The 9,696-nt window shown below is 39.3% G+C and overlaps 1 long non-coding RNA gene across 1 annotated transcript; it reads right to left on the bottom strand.

Moving 5' to 3' along the window:
* Nucleotides 1-3,441: 3,441 nt before the first annotated feature.
* Nucleotides 3,442-9,554, bottom strand: LOC145352923 (uncharacterized). Its single transcript, XR_013888623.1, has 3 exons — nt 9,472-9,554; nt 6,801-7,027; nt 3,442-4,499 (listed from the first exon to the last, which is right to left on the bottom strand). It is a non-coding gene; the product is annotated as an uncharacterized LOC145352923 (long non-coding RNA).
* Between the last annotated feature and the right edge of the window lie 142 nt (nt 9,555-9,696).

Below are 9,696 nucleotides of genomic sequence, written 5' to 3'. Positions count from 1 at the left end.
AGGATGGAATTTTGCATTTAGTTTGAGGGAGAGATAGTTTCAGCAGCAGATGAACAGAGGTGGAAAACAATTGGGTAATGTCGTGGAGATGGAAATAGGTTGAAATAGCATGTAAATAAGAAATGAGGTGATTTTTGGGGGATGCTGAAGGTAGTAATGCAGGAGGGGAAGGAAGTAATTTCAGCTGATATTCTGACGACAAATAGATAGGCATGAATGGAATCAGGGGTGAGGGCAGTCCCATCCAGCTGCACAATGGTGAAGGGGCACTGTAGATGGAGGGTATGGTTAATAGTGTCAAAGATTGAAGCCAGGTTGAGAAGGATGAGGAGAAATTATTTATCTTCTTCACAGTCACACAGGATGTCACATGTGACTTTGATAAGAACCTTTTCTAGTACTGTTGCAAGCATGGAAATTTGATTGGAAGGATTTAAATATGGAACACTTGGATGGATAGCCACGAATTCAGGAGGCAAAACACATAAAGGATGTGAAAGGAATCAGAGATTGAAGAAGGAGCATTCGTTTTTAAGGATAGTGGGGTCAGGTTTACTTTTTAAACAACGTGATGATGGCAGATTTGAAGATGGGATGGTACCTGCAGAGAGAACTATTAGTAATGGGGACCAAGCAAAGTTAAGTGGTTAGCAGTGGGAATAGAACATTCTTGTACTATTCGTAGTTTGCCGCTCCATTTCCTACCCAACATTTGGTGGCCTATAATAAACATCCAACAGCATAATAACTTCTCTATTGTTCATCAATTCCGACAAATACATTCTTTGAATCTTCAAGTACATAATCTCTTTCTGGTACTGAAACAGTATCTTTGATTAGACTCTATTAATCCCCACCTCTGCTACAGACCCTCCCACTTCTAAACTATTCTATTCTGTCTGACACTAAATCCTGTCTCTTTGCATCACCCCTCTGATGCTTCATCCTGGTGCCCCTGCCCAATCACCTTAAACCCTTCCCCACAGTACTAGTTAAACTTATTGTGAGGAAATTGGTTTCAGCCTGTTGCATTGCAACTTGAAAAGGGTCACACCATCATTGGAGTGGTTTTGTGCAGGTGATAGAATATTGTTATGACAATGAAGAAAAACCTTGGAATTATACAAGGAAATGTTGGACTTTAAAAAAAAACTTGAGATAAATACATTTTAAAAATGGACATCAACATCAAAAATAGTCAGGAACGGCTGCAAGGTGTTTCTCAAAGGAACCCTGTCCTGTGTTTCCAGAAACGGTTAGAAAACCATCTCTGGGAAGGACAAAGAGACAATGGTCCTCCATTTCCAAGACCATAGGTGTAATGGCTCAGACAGGCTAATACATCCCAGTCCCCTGGAATGCACATCTGGGAGTTAAAAGCCTGCATACTACTAGCTTCTATGTTTGTGCGCGTGTGTATATTTAACCATTTCTCCTCACCTTCTAACAGTTAATAAACTTACTCTATCTTAACTCAACAGAGCCTTGTTGCATTGGCTCCTTTTTAAATATAACCTTTGGGTCCAGAAAAGATTTCCAAGGGAAAGAGATCCTTGCTAGATTAAACCTTTGCTGCTACCAGCAGAGTGCGCTTGGGTAAAGACTTAGAGCCAGTCGTCCCTCCACACTTAGGGGTATCTGATCCGGACGATCACAAATTGAGGAGTCTCGCATGGAATCAATAACTTTTGGGAAAACCTGCCTGAGGCTCATCGTAATATATGGCCAGGTAGGAAAGTTTTGGTAACAATTTGTACTTACAGCATCTTTAATGTAGTAACATAACTTAAGGCATTACATAGCAAAATTCAAGTATGAACCTATACCCCTAAATCTCCCTGTTCTATAACTCTTCCCAATGCCCTATTAACTGAGTAAGTTCTGCCCTTTCTACCAAAATGCATCTCCTCGCATTTATCTAAACTTCATCTGCCATTTGTCAGCCCACTGGCCCAATTGATCACGATCCCATAGCAATCCTGCAAACTTACTAACCATGCCTCCTAAATTCTCATCCAAATCAATATAAATGACAAAGTGAACAAGTACTGACACCTGAAGCACACCGCAGGTCACAGGCCTCCAGTTTGAAAAGCAATCTTCTACAACCATCTGTCTTCTGTCATCAAGCCACTTTTGTATCCATTTGGCTAGCTCTCCCTGGATCCCATGAGATTTCTTATGCAACAACCTGCCATGCGGTACGTTGTCAAAGGCCTTGCTAAAGTCTACGTATTCAACATCAACTGCACTGCCCTCATCTACCTTAGTTACCCCTTCAAAAAAACTTAAATTTGAGACATGATTTTTCACTCAAAGCTATGCTGACTATTCCTAATCAGTCCTTGCTTCTCTAAATGCCTGTAGATCCTGTCTCGCAAAATACCTTCAACAACTTACCCACTATAGATGTGAGGCTTGCCAGCCTGTAGTGCCCAGACTTTTTCTCTGCAGCCCTTTTTAAACAAAGTCATACTATTTGCCACCCTTCAATCTTCAGGCACCTGACATGTGACTATTGATGATTCAAATACCTGTTAGGGGACCCAAAATTTCCTTCCTAGCCTCCCACCATGTCCTGGGATACATTTCAACATCCCAGGGATTTATCTACGTTGACGTGCTTTAAGAATTCAGCACCACCATCTCTGTAATATGTACACTCCTCAAGACATCACTATTTCCCCCAACATCCATGCTTTTCTCAGTAGTGAATACTGATGAGAAATATTCATTTAGGATCTCATCCATCTCTTGTAGATCCACTCCTATAGATGAGCTTATTGATCCTTAAAAGGCCCTAGTCTCTCCCTAGTTACTGTTTCATCTGTTATGTATTTGTAGCTCTTTGGATTCTTCTTTGCCTTACCTGCCAAAACAATCGTGTCCCTTTGTTGCCTTCCTGATTTTGCTCAACTCTGCTCCTACACCCGCTATTCTTGAGGGATCCACCTGCCTATGCACGTCACGTGCTTTCTTCTACTTCTTGATGAGGGCTTCAATATCCCAAGTCATCCAGGGTTCCCTACTTCTACCAACCTTACCTTTTACTCTAAGAGGAATGTGCTTACCCTGAATCCTGACTAACACTTTTGAAAGCCTCCCACTTATCAGATGTTCATTTGCCTTCCCACAGACTACCCCCCCAACCCCGTAATTAACTATTATAAGTTCCTGCCTGATGCCATCAAAATGGGCCTTGCCACAATGGCTTTATGCAACTGACCTGTAGTTCTGTCTCCCTTCTTTTTAAATAAAGAAGTTACATTTGCTATTTTTAAAACTTGTATAACCTTTCATGCAGTTTGCATGTGGTTACCATTGCAACAGTATGTTTGCATTTAAAATACATTGGTATATCATATGAACTCTTTACAATCTGACATGGATGCGTCAAGATATTTTCTTAATCCAATGTCATTTTATTTGGAAAATCTCTAAACAACCAACTTACAAAAATCTACATGAAATACGAATTTTCTGCCATTTGCAGCAGCATATACTTGAGACATAGCTATTTCAATATTATATCAATAAGTTGCACAACTGATACAGGACAAATCTATACATTTATGAAATCCAGATATAGAAAGTTTTTTTTAAATACATACAAGTATTCCCAAATCTCATCACATTTCATTTCCTCTTTTCAAATATGTTTAAGTTTTATAGCAGAAACTCGACATTAAAACACAGTATGTGGTCACAGTTAAAGTGCAATTGCCATTATTAGATTACTAATATTGCTGTTGCACTAAATTACTTCTAATGCAGTTATAACTACAAATTCTACCTGCTTACTATGATCCATCAATTTTTAGTTCAGTACAAATGGAATTAAATAAAAAGGCAGTAAATATTGAAAAGATTCTAACCTAAAATTGACATGAACTTCATGAAATTATCTATATCCACTGAAAAGCACGTCTTTACAATTTTCTGAAATGAGCATTACCAACTTTGTACAAGTCTTCAAGAGTGCCCAGCCACCTGCAGTCAACATTTTTATGGCCAAATTGTTAAAATGATAAGCTATTCATCCATTTCTAAAAGAATGAACTCATTGGGAGTTAGGACACACGCTCCCCAGAAATGCAATTTTAAAAAGATACAACTCCTATTTGGCTCAAGGTATTTTCCAGCCCCTGCCTTTTAACTTCGATTCCTGTTCCAACTTTTCATCTGTTGTCCAAAAGTAAATCCAATCCAAAGTAAGGCGACCCCAGTTTGGACACCTGGAGTCTTGTCAGTTCAGATAAGCAACTTGTAGTTTTAGTGCAGCTGCAAACATCCAGCCATCATTTACCATTGGGACACTGAGTTTCTTCCTGTGGATATCTTAATGACTATTATCCTTATTCAATATGCAATCAAGTATTTTAAATAACTAGGAAGACAGATTTTGTTCTGTGCTGCTGCATTTTTGCATCTCGATAATCCTGTCCAACTTTTCAAGGCAGGGTTTGATTAATTTACTCTGTGTATATGCAATTCTAAGTCTGTAAGAGAAAGAGAGAAGAGGGGTGTTACTTCACAGCTCAAAGTCTGGCTTTGTTTTTAAATTTAACAAAATTGATTGCAAAGCATCACTTCCTCACCTTCTCAAATCAGTGTTTAAGTACATTAGCATACAGTATTCCAACATCAAGCTTGCCTCCCCAAAATGGTTAAAACGCTTGTTGATACATTTTGTCATGAACAAGAACTATTTGTGGACCTGTTTTAAGCACAATACTGAAGCAAATTCAGATGATGTGCACCAAACAAATGCAGTAATCATGTTTTGTTTTAAAGCTGAGTGGATCACCTATGGCTTTGCATTTGGCTCCAAGAACTGAACTTGTACCTACTGCAACATTCCAAAAGGCAGTGCAATCCAATCCACAATTTGGTGAAGCAGCATAGTGCATATACATGCATGCCAAACTGAGGAAGAGTGATTACATGCAAGGCCTTGGATCAATAAGAAAAAGCAGTAAGTCTTACTATATTGTGAACTATATAGTTGGAGATACTCTTCAGTTATAGATGAAAGGAGACAATTGGGGAAAAAAAATTGTATTGAGTGGATTCTGCGATTGTTGTGTGTTTTGGGTAGATTTTCCTCAACTGTTTAGAGTTTCTCTTTGTTTACAAACGGGAGAATGAGCCAAATAAATTGACAAAGACAGGTAATTCTTAGAGGAGCAGAAGCAGTGAAGTTTTACCAGCATGCCACCAGACTAAAATGGTTAATTTACGAGGACGGAATGAACAAAAAGTAATGTAACTATAATATTTATGATTAATGAATTTCATAGGAAAGTTATTCCCTCTCTTGGGATAGTCCAGAATAAGGGACCATACCCTTTAAATTAGAACTCAGCTGTACAAAGGTAACGTCAGGAAGTACTTTACACAAAGAAAAATAGAACTCTTTCTCCCACACCCTTCCCCAAAAGCCTACTGGGATTAGTTCATCAACTTCAGAATGATGGGATATAGAACCAAGTCAAATAAATAAAGTTAAAGATACAGATCAGCAATGATCTAATTGAATGGCAGCATTGTTACCCCACTGCTATTTTCTAAAGGCTATAGGGCATAGCAATTTTTGATTTGAGAGCCTGGAGAAATAGCGACTGTATTTGACTGTGGGAATTGTCAGCTCAATTCTTTGCTTTCACAACATATTGCATTTAAGTCAATGCTGGTCTTAATCTTTGATTAATCCCTCTCCTCAGCCCAGGTGAAAGCAAGCCATAACTTTGTCTCACCAGATGAAATTTGGCAAATTCAGCCGCACAAACCAGGAAGTTGCTGAGTTCCATTCTGCCCCATAAACACTCCAACTGAGAATTCAGGGAAATGGTTTTGTTCGTCAGGAGAAAAGATGCAAATCTATACTCAAAACATGATGGCTTCCTTTGCATATGTGTTATACAGCAAGATACTCATACAACTTTGTAAGTGTGGCAAGCAAGTTTGTTTAAAAATTAATATCCTTGTTAGCTGTCTCTTTCCCAATATAAAGACCCAACCATTTCCTTAGTTATCCAAGTTTGGGTTAGGAAAGGGGACACGAAGAAAACAAGTTACTACAATTCAGTAACCCCTGATGAATGAATATTAAGGCATGGGTAGGATTTTTGCATCAAAATAGCCTGGTGAGATACCCAGACCCTGACAGGGGGAGTGTAAAGAACCAATTTGACAGAAAAGTTACAAGAAAATTAGAAATTTAAAAGATAAAGAAAGAGGTCAATCTTCACGTTCAACTGAAGTCACACAAGACATTCTTAAGTTGCTTTGTAACGTTACCAGAGGAGGGAAGGGGAGGCAGGAACTGAGAAAGAAAACAAGAACAAAAGCTTAATCCATGTGTCCTAAAGTGAAATAGAATACAGGACTTTCAAGCTACCCTCAAAGCCATTCCAAAGAAACCACCATCACTTAACCATTTAGAACACAACATTAAAAACAAATGTTTGGGTCTTTATACTGGGAAAGAGACAGCTAACAAGGATTTGATAACAAGGATATTAATTTTTAAACAAACTTGCTTGCCACACTTACAAAGTTGTATGAGTATCTTGCTGTATAACACATATGCAAAGGAAGCTATCATGTTTTGAGTATAGATTTGCATCTTTTCTCCTGACAAACAAAACCATTTCCCTGAATTCTCGGTTGGAGTGTTTATTGGGCAGAACGGAACTCAGCAACTTCGTTTGTGCGGCTGAATTTGCCAAATTTCAAATTCAGAAAATCTCTCAAAATTCTATAATAGATTTAATAACAGAAGGAACATAGACAGGTACCTTTTCCTAAGCTGTTTATACTTCTCCAAATCTAAGCAGCTTTTCTGCAAACTAGTCATGCACTGAACAGCTAAAGCAGTAAAACATTGTTGCGTGCATTCGTTATGGAAGCTATTATCCCACTGAGGAAGTTCACTTGTACATCTCCAGGCAATTAGTACGTAGTCTAATGCAGTTTCCCAGCACTCTGCTTGCAGTAATAGTCTCCCTTGTTCCAGGCAGATTTTCTGCAAGGCAATAAAATGTGATGCATTAACAGCAAGTCCAAAAGTCACTTTTCTCTTGATCCAGAATTTTCACATGCCTATCAGTTGAACTTGACAGCATCTTGATACTTGACAGTGTCAAGAACAATAGATAGAAAATACAATTCGAGCATAGAAAAAAATTCCTAATGTTTTAACATTAATTGCCTTGATAAATAAGAGCTGTGCCTTCATATTTAAAACTTTAAATACAGCATAAGCAATAAAAAATAGGATTTTTTTTGCATTTAATCAGTGGGTGCTGACTGTGGGAAGGAAACCTGAGTACCCAGAGGAAACCTCACTGCTATTTTCTAAAGGCTATAGGATAGTGAATGGCTTAAGAGAGGATCGTGGAGGTCGTGGTGTTTCCATATGTGATGTCCTTGCTTTGATGTCGCGATTGTGGGTTTGAACGTTACTGTCTAAGGAGCCATGAGTTCCTGTAGCGCAACTCCACACAGTGTCCCAAGCCAGGAATCAAATCCAGATCCCTGGCACTGTGAGGCAGTAGTGCTAACCGCTGCCATCCTATTGGCAAGGGGCTTGGAAGTATTGATGCCAAATTCATATATACAGTTGATGTTGAATCAACCCATTAGGCTGCAGGTACATCTAAGACTTACATCAGGATGGGGAGGGAGAAGCCCCATTCCACCCAAGATTAGCATTTGAACCCATGGTATTTCTAATTTATATTGAACGTTTCAATTCTGTAGCTGGTCAGTCAGATTCATAAATACAACCATGTTAAATGGTGCTGTTGAATCTAAGGCAATAAAAATAAAAGTGGGATAAACAAAGTAAATGAAACTTAATAACTACTGAACATGGAAGGGGAAAAAAGTAGCCCAAGGAGTCAGTGAATTAAAATAGCTTAAAAAAGGACGAGGGTGAAAGATTGCAGGCTTTTAGTAACAGCAGTAGTTAACTCGCATGTTACTGCAAAGTAGATAGAATGCTGAACTATAAAGCCAAAGAGAGAGATTGCAAGCTTTTCATACTGAGTTCCAGGAAATGAAACAATTTTCTAGCTACGAAAATGAAAGTAAAAGTCCTGCAAAATAGGTGGATGTTATGATTTATTGAAGGCAGAGAAACAAATCCAAAATGATTTTGGATGCCAACACTGACAAGGTGACTTGTTCGTTGTTTATCTGTCCTATAACCCTGAAGTGTGGGATATGAGTGCGCAGAATAGGCTCATGGCAAACTGAACTGGAATAGGCATATAAATACCATGGCTACAAGCACAGGTCAGAGGCTGGGAATTCTGTGGCAAGTAAGTCACTTCCTGACATCCCAAAGCCTGTCCACCATCTACAAAGCACAAGTCAGGAGTGTGATTGCACACGATCCACTTACCTGGATGAGTGCAGCTGCAACTACACAACAAGTTTGACAACATTCAGGACAAACTAGCCCACTTGATTGTTTGTGGATGGGATGCCATTCACTTCCTCCACCACTGACACAGCAAAAGTGGTGTACCATCTACAAGTTGCAGTACAGGAACTCATGGCTCCTTAGACAGTAACTTTCAAACCCACAATCGCTATATCAAAGCAAGGCCATCAGATATGGAAACACCACGACCTCCACGATCGTCTCTTAAGCCATTCACCATCCACCTCCCTCCTTTGTTGCTGGGTCAAAATCCTGAACATCCCTCTCCCAGTATATACTGTGTGGACTGCAGAGCTTCAAGGAGGCAGCTCACCACTACCTTCTCAAGGGCAATTCAGGATGGACAGTGAATGTTGGCCTAATCAGTGGCATTCAACCCATGAATGAATTTTTTTTAAAAAAAACATCAGCAGGAGATTTCCTTTCTCGTGTTTAACTTGGTGCAGCAAGACTTCATGGGACTGGAGCCAATGTTAAAGGACTCCTAGGATTTCTCCCTCCTGACTCTACACTGTTGTGCTGCTCTTCTGGTGGATCTTGCCAGTGGACCAGCTCTGGGATACTGCCAGAAGGTGTCTAGGACAATAGCTGCAAGGTACAATTCTGTGAATAAGACTGTCAGATTGTAGCTTGACTAGACTGCAGTTCAGCACTCAATTTTGGCACAAGTTGGAGAGGATTTTGCAGGATCAACTGGGCAGGGTGTGCCTTGTTGTTTGTGGAGTCTAGGTTGATGCTGGATGGTCTATTCATTGTTGACTTTTCTGCAGTGGTTTGATGTCCTGATCAGCATTTACAGACCTTGGCTGGAATGTACATGTAATGAAAATAGGTTTAAGCATTACAATCAAATAGCCTGCTGCATATAAATGGCCGCACAAGGTGAGTGAATAACTGATTATTGGCAGCCATGAAATATCAAAGTATAATTTTTTACATTAAGAAATGGGTAGAAAAATTGAATGGAATGCAAATCCATTTTGTTGATATTCCAGATGATTTTGGTGCAGAACACAAACCTTAAAAGCCTGGAGATGGACATGTGCTTTACGGTAGCAGTATGCATCTCTATTGGAACCCAAACGCCATCGAGGTATTGATCGGTATGTGTTGGTTTTACTCAACTCCAGCTGTTCCTGGGCAAACTTCAACTTCAATGATGGAAGAACTAATTTCAAGTTCTGTTTCATGACAAAAAAAAAAGTCTCTGAACTAAACCCATATTTATTCATAAACTGAAATCT

This window comes from Carcharhinus amblyrhynchos, chromosome 15, assembly GCF_965287045.1.
Source record: "Carcharhinus amblyrhynchos chromosome 15, sCarAmb.v2.hapA, whole genome shotgun sequence".
Taxonomy (NCBI): Eukaryota; Metazoa; Chordata; class Chondrichthyes; order Carcharhiniformes; family Carcharhinidae; genus Carcharhinus; species Carcharhinus amblyrhynchos.
This window is presented reverse-complemented; position numbering and strand designations above follow the sequence as displayed.